The 9072-nt window shown below is 35.7% G+C and overlaps 1 long non-coding RNA gene across 1 annotated transcript; it reads left to right on the forward strand.

The window, feature by feature from the left end:
• The first annotated feature begins 7317 nt into the window (after window positions 1-7317).
• LOC140987029 (uncharacterized) lies at window positions 7318-9072 on the forward strand. The gene is made up of 3 exons (XR_012177034.1): window positions 7318-7958; window positions 8041-8128; window positions 8225-9072. It is a non-coding gene; the product is annotated as an uncharacterized lncRNA (long non-coding RNA).

A 9072-nucleotide genomic window follows, 5' to 3' on the forward strand; every position in this document is an offset into this window, starting at 1 on the left:
TCCAAAGGGTTCATGAGGGTCCAGGGGAGGTGTGGACCGAAGATGGCTCGGGACGGCTCGAGCTTGACTCAGTGAAATCGTGAGGATGGTTCGAGGGTGGCTTAGTCGAGGGACCTAGGGTTTTCTTTTGTAGAAATTAGTTGAAACATGGCTCACGGGGGGTTGAGTCATGGTTCATGAGGGCCAAATAATTATTAAAAGTCTAAATTTTAAATTTAGAAATTTTATTTTAAAGTTTGAAATTATTCGGGGTTAAAACGCATTTAAAACGAATAATTAAAGATTAATTAAAAAAAGTCTTATATTTAAGCTAAACAAAGTTATGGAAAATTTAATTTAAGCTTAAATAATTATTTGGGACATGTTAAAGACAATGAAAATAAGAAAAAGTCAAAATCGAGAGATTTTACGTCTAGGAGTAAAACGGTAATTTTACACCCGAAAATTAATAAACGTCATGGCAGTGCCATGAATGCTGTTTTATATGCTAATATGATTATTTTAAATGTTTATGGAATTTTATGATTGTTTATGGAATTCATGATGAAACGATTAAATTAAAACATATGTTGCATGCTTGGTTTTAAAAGAAAATGATATTAAATGCATGATTTTTTATAAAGTGATGAAAACGTAAAACGTTGAAGGAAGTGAAGTAATTGTGACTATTGAGGATATGAGGATAAGAATGGGGATATCGTGAGGAAAAATGTCCCAGAGGGAGCCCATTTATGGGAGAAGGGCCCAGAGGGAGCCCGACGATAGTATTTCCATTCGATGAGGATAGGCCAAGGTCTAGTTGACCGGTGAGACGCTGGTGTCCCCGCCACCCAGTACTGTGGTTACATGTAGATGGATCCATCGAATTTTTGAGGATGAGGAAAGTCACAATTAACGATCTGAATTCAATAAAAAAGAAAAAATATTTATGATCATGATAAAAGGATATGTTATGAATGAGGAAAAGGAAAAAAGTTGAGGTTTATGTTATGCATGTCATGAAAATGTTATTTTTACGTAAAAGTATTTTCACTGTTGCTTGTGATTTTATACGTATTATTTGTTATAAAGATTACGGTTTGTTGAGTCTTTAGACTCACTAGGTATGATGGATGCATGTGAGATTGATGGAGGTCTTGATGGTTGACCTTGCTGGACTGTCGGTGCACATAACCCGAGGACCAGCGCTTCTATTTTTCCGCACTTATGATTTACGTTTATGATTATGTTAAATATTTTTACAACGATTCATTTATGCTTTTGAGAGGTTTATTATGAGCTATATATACTTTTCAAATTTATTGCTTTTTAGGTTTGATAAAACATTTGACGATTAAACATTTGACGATTTCATGTTTTGACTATTTAAATTGGTTTTCAAATACTAGTTGGTTGGTTTATTTTTAAAATGGTGCAAAAAATATTTTATATATGTATGAAAGTAATTCGGCCGAAATAGTATTAAAAAAAATTTCTAGTACTTTTTAAGCAATAAGAATAGCAAACGTTTCATATAGGCTCTACGAAAATTTTCTAAAACGGAAAAAACGCGATTTCGGATGCCTAACATTGGCCTTGTTCCAAAATCTGATCTTGGAGGGGATTGCATTGGCCTTGTTTCAAAATCTGACCGAAAATTTTTTTTTTTTGTAATAATTTTCCCTAACTGGATTATGAACTTGTCGGCTCTGATACCGCTTAAATGTCACACACTGAGACTGAGATTAGTCAATATCGGTGTTGTTTTACAACAACAAAAGCGAAACAACAAGCCTCGTAATACAGTATAAACCAAAAAACAGTTATAACTCAAAATTAAACGTAAAATTGTCTTTACAACGTAAATTCTCGAAATGATAAAAACCTATACGGAAGCATTTACAACGAAAAACAAGTATACTTAGCATGATAATAAATCCAAATTAAATTAGTCCATCACCAGCCCCAAAACTGGTCCAGCTCTTCTTTCTCTATTTGTTCTTCAGACTTATCTAAGGAGGAAAAGTAAGGGGTAAGTGATATGGTCGTCACTCAGCAAGTGAGGGCCGTTCGAGCGCATACATAACAAATATATATGATTTTAGAATAAAAACATAGCATGCATAACATGATTCATATAATCAATATTGACATAAGCATATCTTGGCTCAGACACTGAGATTCCTCTTTCCATAGTTTACTGATATCAGTCCCCAATTTTTACTTCTCTAAGAGGACGATGCCATATAACGGTTACAATCCCACCGTATAAGGGCCATAAAATATCTCAGATTAGGATTCTCATCTATATCCAGTTGAATTCTCGCAGTGTCAAAAAATAAAAATAAGATAATCATATCAAGAAGGGGTGTAGAAGAAAAATTGCACTCGATCGAATTTTCAAAAAACGAAAATGCATGACCGAAAATCATACTTTTAAAACAAGCCCACCTACCTTAGATCTGGATGCTAAAAACGTGGAGGGGGTTTCGTTCACTAGGATTTTCGAATCCTTCTTTGATTTGGACTGCAACAGAGCTTCGACACTCAGCAGAACTGGGAGGCAAAATCTTGAAAATTCTTAGAGAGCACTATGGAGCAATTTTGAAAATCTAGAGAAATTTTCAGGTGTGATTTTCGAATGGGATGGTCCTCCTATTTATATGGGCTGACTGCTATCTTGATCATGTATTATAATAAAACTTTGAATCTATAATAATTTATCTTTCTTTATCCATCTTCTTGGATTTTCGAAAATAATCATTTGGCTAGGCCTGGAATTTCGAATTCCAAGTCTAATTTCCAGCATCTGATATATCTCTTTGTTGGTTCGTGTGAAGAGGGGGAGGGGGAGGGGGGGATGGGGGCACCCTCGGTTACTACCTCCACGTAACACAATAATCTTCCAATGAGCTGCAATAGCTCGTGTTCTAAGAATGTGTACATCGATGAATTAAATCGAGTTTGGTTAGAAAGCAAGCGGAAAATACTCGAAGTAATCCTTCGTTAAAAAAGCTGATATATTTTATATTCCGTGCAACTGAATAACTGAAATACGGGAAATCAGTTTTAAAGCTTATATCAGTTCAGTTATGGACAGAACTTAACTCATAATAGCTGAACTGATCAAATCAGTTTAAAACAAGGGTTTAACAGTTAAAGTACACAAGATATGTTTATGGATGTTTGAGACTTCAACTGCTCCTACGTCACCCCTTCTACCACATCAGGTAGGATCCATTGGAAGACTTAGATCTATTACATCAACTACAATAACCCACCCAGCTTAGGACTTACCCACTGCCTAACTGATCTCATTAGTCTAGACCGAAGGCATCATCTCTCAGCCAACACTTGCTTAATGTCTATGTGTCAAAGAATACACACACAAGTTTAATTTCTTTGTGCAAAACTGTATTTGAGTTGTGGTGTGTGTGTGTGTGAGAACTGATCTCTGAAAACAACGGGAAGGTGTTCTCAAATACTGAGGGAGATAAGCATCTAATATAAGCTGATAACACGTTGAAGTGTTCTCTCAAATCTGGGCTGATTTCTTCCTCAAAGCTGAGATGCAATATGCGTGCCCTCTCCTATTTTATCTTTTCTCACATCATTTTATATATTCTTCACTGAACTTAGTTTTCTATTTATAGGAGTTTGGCTGAACGTACAGTGAGACTCATTGAGTGTATTCGTTGTGGTTTGAATTTGTTCCCCCAAATAGGTATCTGGAACAATTGGCTTTAAGCTATGCTGCAACGTCTCTTATTGTACTATGATCGTACAATAGCTTTGTACCTTTGTGCACAACTGGATTAAGCTTGTCGTATCTGCAAACTGGTTCGCTCTGATGTTCTGAACTGGTCGGTTGAACTTGACTTGAACTGGTGAGGTGAAATCAGTTGAATCGTCAGCTGAACTGATTTCACTGATTCAGTTGAACTAGTCAGTTGGGCTCTTCATCAATTGAATACTTCATCAGCTGGCCGGGCTTCTGAAGGTCTTCTGCTGAACCACCTATCAACTGGACAATCAGTGAACTACTCTTGATACATCAGTTGAACTGGTTCAGTTCGATCAATCAGTTGGCACTTTCAGTTTGCGTCTTGATAGCTTCAGTTTAAGCTTGGTAACTGATCAGTTTGATGCCCGATCAGTTTCAGTTTCTGCGCACTTAGGTAAACTCATTAGAAACAAATAAACAAGTTTTGTTAACATTAAAATCAAGATTGTGAACATGAAATGTTCTAACACTCTTATTTTATAGTACAAATAAATCTTTGCCCTTAAATTTCAAATTTTTCCTATTTAATTTCGAATTTTGTTGATAATTTATCCAAAAATAGGACTCTTGACTCTCTTGAAATCTTGATAGGTAAACTTTTTAATTTTCCATGCCTGCGTTTCTTTATCGTGTAGACTTCCCCTATCTACATAATTTCGAAAATTATATATATAAATAAATTCATGAGAATTTCAAACTTCTCAGATTGCATTATACTCTTGTTTGATCTCCATTTTATCTTGATCCATATGTATCAATATTATCTCAAATCTTATACCTTTCTTCTGTATTTTCTTCCCAAATTTCGAAATTATGCCTCAAAATTCACTAGTTTATACCTTATATCTTCTTATTTAATTTCTTAGATATTGACCTATTTATTTGTTCCAAAATATTTGGACAATATCATCTTGAATTTGAGTTCCATAGATATTTTACACACGATTTAATTATCACACAGCTTTACATAGATTTGATAATCTTAAATAAAATAATGAGATAAATAAAAAAATATCTTGGATAATCTAGTACAACTTTAAATTACAAAATAATATCACGAGTTTAGAATTCGTGGGTTTTACTGCAGTGAAAATGCATCACAGACTTTAGAAACTTTTCCCAAAACACATTCGCGCCCATACCTAAGATTCACAGGTTTACATATTTCACACAAGTCAAGATCTGTAGGATATAGCAAATGTAAAAGATCTAAATCACGACGATGATGAACGTGTGGCTTCTGGAGTTGAAAATCAAGTCATTATGCCTTGTTTTCGATTAGAACTATGGACAACATACAAATGTAACCTAAATAGTGAGAACGACTCAGAGCATATCTTCAATTCGAATCGCATGGAAAATATGTAAACAAGGTGGTTATATCAAGTTTTCCGGCAGACCAAACACAAATTTTCTAAATGATTACAAATTACCGTCATTGAATTTCTAGGTTTGAAGATTCATGCTTTATAACCATGATAAGATAATAATCACTCACTCATCCAACGTTTGGCTGGTTTTTAGCTCAAATTATTCGACCTTGGAAACCAAAAAAAAACCCACGTTGTAGCGCTACATTTTGTGTGAAATTATCCTTGAAAAGTGTGATAATTTATCATTTTTATGATTGAAGTATACATTTACTGTGATACACGTTACTTTTACGACGATAAAACTCGCAGCCACTACTTTTCGGTGGACGTTGGGAAAACCTCGGACTACGCTACTTCATGAAATCTACGTAGTCAAGTAAATTGTACTGGCATACCTCATACGACAGACTTGACCGAGAAAAAATATCTGATTTTTCAGTCGAATATATATTATATCTTATAATCCAGCCAAATGAACTCTTTCCAACATTATCGCTTGCTTAAACATACAAAGTTATATAATTCATCTATCAATAAATAATCATTCAATTATCCTATCACACCAACCAAATACCGTCTTTGGGAAATTTCATTCCTTACCCGACTGTTAGAATTTGTCCATTCCACCACTAGTTGGTGCACAAACCAAACAAGCTTTGCCAATCGAACTGCCATATATACTCCCAACTCCACCAGCCCCACCATCTATACAAACTGACAACCATTCTTTGAAACCACTAGCCTTGAATGCTTCTACCGCCTCCTCAAACGACACGTTTTTCGGCTTCTTTGTTAGCAGGTCTTCCGCCTCTACCACGAATTGTGCCAGGGATCCAAGCTGTTTTAGCTCCCCTTTTGCGTTGAAGTCCAAAATGTTTCCATAGACATCGTCCCCGATTTCGAATCTCGAGGTTTGAACGTGTTTTAAGACTACCGTCCAGACATATCACAACCAGGAACAACCTGAAATCTATGCAAATTCAACTATATATTTATTGCTATAGCACTAAAATGAATGGATCTTCAACATATAAAATTTAGTTATTATTAGGATGCTTGCAAATTGATCAGTCGTGCTCAAATATGTAGAGTATGTAAGAAATATGACACATATTAAAAGAGGCGTGGCGTGTAGGAATTGGCGATGGCCAAGAAGCCTACCATTTTTTGACGAACAACACATGCAGCCTCAAATTTTTTACTATTGAGACGGCATGCGCCTCTTCTTTTGACATTCATGCTCCCAACTTTTCTCGTTGATGGTATGAGAAACGGCTGAGAAACGGCTATAAATAATAGTGATTGAGGTCCCTAAGCACACACCTCAGAAAACAAAATACACCATCTATCGAGATCATATGGTGCTTAGAAGACATCAGGAAAAACAGAAAAGTTTCAAAATTTTCAATGGTCGGAGGTAATGCTCGATCTACTTCCACATATTGTTTATCACGTTCATACATGGGTTATTTTTATTAATAATTTAAATTTTAAAATATATCTCAAAAATAATTTTAAAAAAAAAGTTTTCAAAAATACCATGAGTATGTGGAGCATGGAAGCACGGACCAATCGACAAAGCGCGGACGCTCCGACGTGGAGCATGGTCTATGCTTAAGAAGCACGGATGATAGAACGAAGAGCATCCGTGCTTCGTAAGCACGGACCCTCCACGTGTCTATCCCATTTTCTCACACCCGTTATCTTATTCCTCCGCCAATCTCTGACTCCTCTCTTTCGGTCTCCCCTACTTCCCCACCCTTCCATTTTCATTGCTCCTGCTATATATTGCAATTTTTTCCATCGTTACAATTTCTTCCTTTGCCACGAACAACTTTTGAGATCGTTTCTTTTTGTTGAACAAAGATTAGAAGATCGAAAATTTAGTTCATAATCACAGACAATCGAGGTCCAGAAGATCCATGTGTCCTCTATTTACAAGCAACACATATGTCATCAACAGTTTGTTCGTTAACAGTTGATGATATTATCAAAGTGAAAAGGTCAGACAATTGGATTTGGAAGCTATACACTGATAATTATATACACAATCGTGTACTTGCATATTTAAATCATATGGTTTCTATGGAGTTTTAGAATGTGGCTCCCAAGTTTTTGATAATCATTTGATTACTGCTCTTGTTGAACGTTGGCGACGCATTTTACATGTGGTGAAGCAACAGTTACGTTACAAGATGTTTCAATAATTTGGGGTCTAACAATTGATGGTGAAGCAGTCACTGGAATAGATGTGTCACATAAAGTTGAGGAATGACAACACATCTGTTTGGATTTGTTGGAATTTGTGCCTGCATCAAAACATTTGAAAGGCGGTCATTTGTCTATGACTGCACTACACAATCATTGCATGTCTAACCTTGTTAATGACGATACTTCAGAAGTAGATGTCAAATATACCCGTTGTGTAGTGTTAATGATTATTGGAGGAATAATGTTCCCTGATTATCAAGGAGGGTCTGCTAGACTAATATTTTTGCAACTGCTACGGGATATTGATAACGTGAAGTCTTATAGTTGGGGTAGTGCAGTTCTAGCATTTCTATACCGTGAGTTGTGTAACGCGTCACGTATAGAGAAGACTACAAAGGCTGGACCTTTATATATCATGAAGATATAATTAATGTAATGTGATTATTTAACACAATGTTTTTGTTATTTTTGTTGATCTATTTTTATTATTATAAGCAGATATGGGCATGGAGCAGGATTAAATGTGTTAACCCAGACTGAGATGGCTTAACATTAGTTGTACCTCCCATTGATTCAGATGCTATTATTCAAGTTTCTCCATATGGTGCACGGTAATATTTAAAAATTATTATGGTAATGTCAAATATATCTCTTATAATTTTTCGATATGTAATTGTTTTTGTTAAATTGTAGATGGAAAATTTGATTTAGTTACACACATTCGCCAACACATGCTGTAAGAATTATAAGGGATTCTCTAGATCGTATGAATCATAATGAGGTATTATACAATTTTAATATTTAATAGTGATTACATGAAGATTATTTTTGTTTTGATTAAATGAATTTTTAATTTGAACATTTCTATTTTTTACAGTTTAATTGGATCGTTTACCAGAAAAATGACATAGATGTAAAGACGATTATTGATTCATACGACAACAAAATTTGGCGATGTGTTTGTCCCCTTATTTGCTTTGACATCGTGGAGATGCATCATCCTAATCGGGTGATGCGACAATTCCGAAGACGACAATCAATTCCAGTGTCTGCCGTCGACAATGATGATATGCATAATATAACGAGAATAGGTCATCGAAACACCAATTGGAGAGATTATCATCAAAATTCAATTGATTTATGGAATTGTAGGTTGAGGTATGTTGCTAAAGGGGTGCGACACGGGCGATCGATGCAAACTGACGAAGACTACTTCCAATGGTACAATCGAATAACTGTACGCACCATATCACCTACATTTAATGTCGTTGGTTTTCAACCATACCCGTACAATGCTTTTGCCGGACAATTAAATGTCCAACAAAATTTCAGTACGCCTTCTCTTTTTTCGCATCAGTCATTATTCGGGTGGGGAAGTGATATGGTTAGGCAACCAAGTGGGTTTGCAAGAACCTCTACTACTATTCCGGCAACTGATTTGAATATTGTAGGAACCTCTACTACTCAACCTGGTTTTTTCAGTGATTCAAGGATTGCTGACTTTCGTTCGTTTGGTCAGCAGGATTTCAAACTCCGTCTTGGTCGAACATGCAAAGTTTTACAAATTTGCTTAATGTTGGTCCTCAGTATCTTGTACATGACATTCGACCACAAAGGAATGTTATTTGACCTATCACTTTTCCAGGTTACTCGAACGAGGAAAATCCTGAAGATGTAGGATTGCGTAGAGGGACGAGAAGACGCAATCCACCTGATTGTGGAATA

Source organism: Primulina huaijiensis, chromosome 10 (assembly GCF_012295235.1).
Source record: "Primulina huaijiensis isolate GDHJ02 chromosome 10, ASM1229523v2, whole genome shotgun sequence".
NCBI classification, from domain to species: domain Eukaryota; kingdom Viridiplantae; phylum Streptophyta; class Magnoliopsida; order Lamiales; family Gesneriaceae; genus Primulina; species Primulina huaijiensis.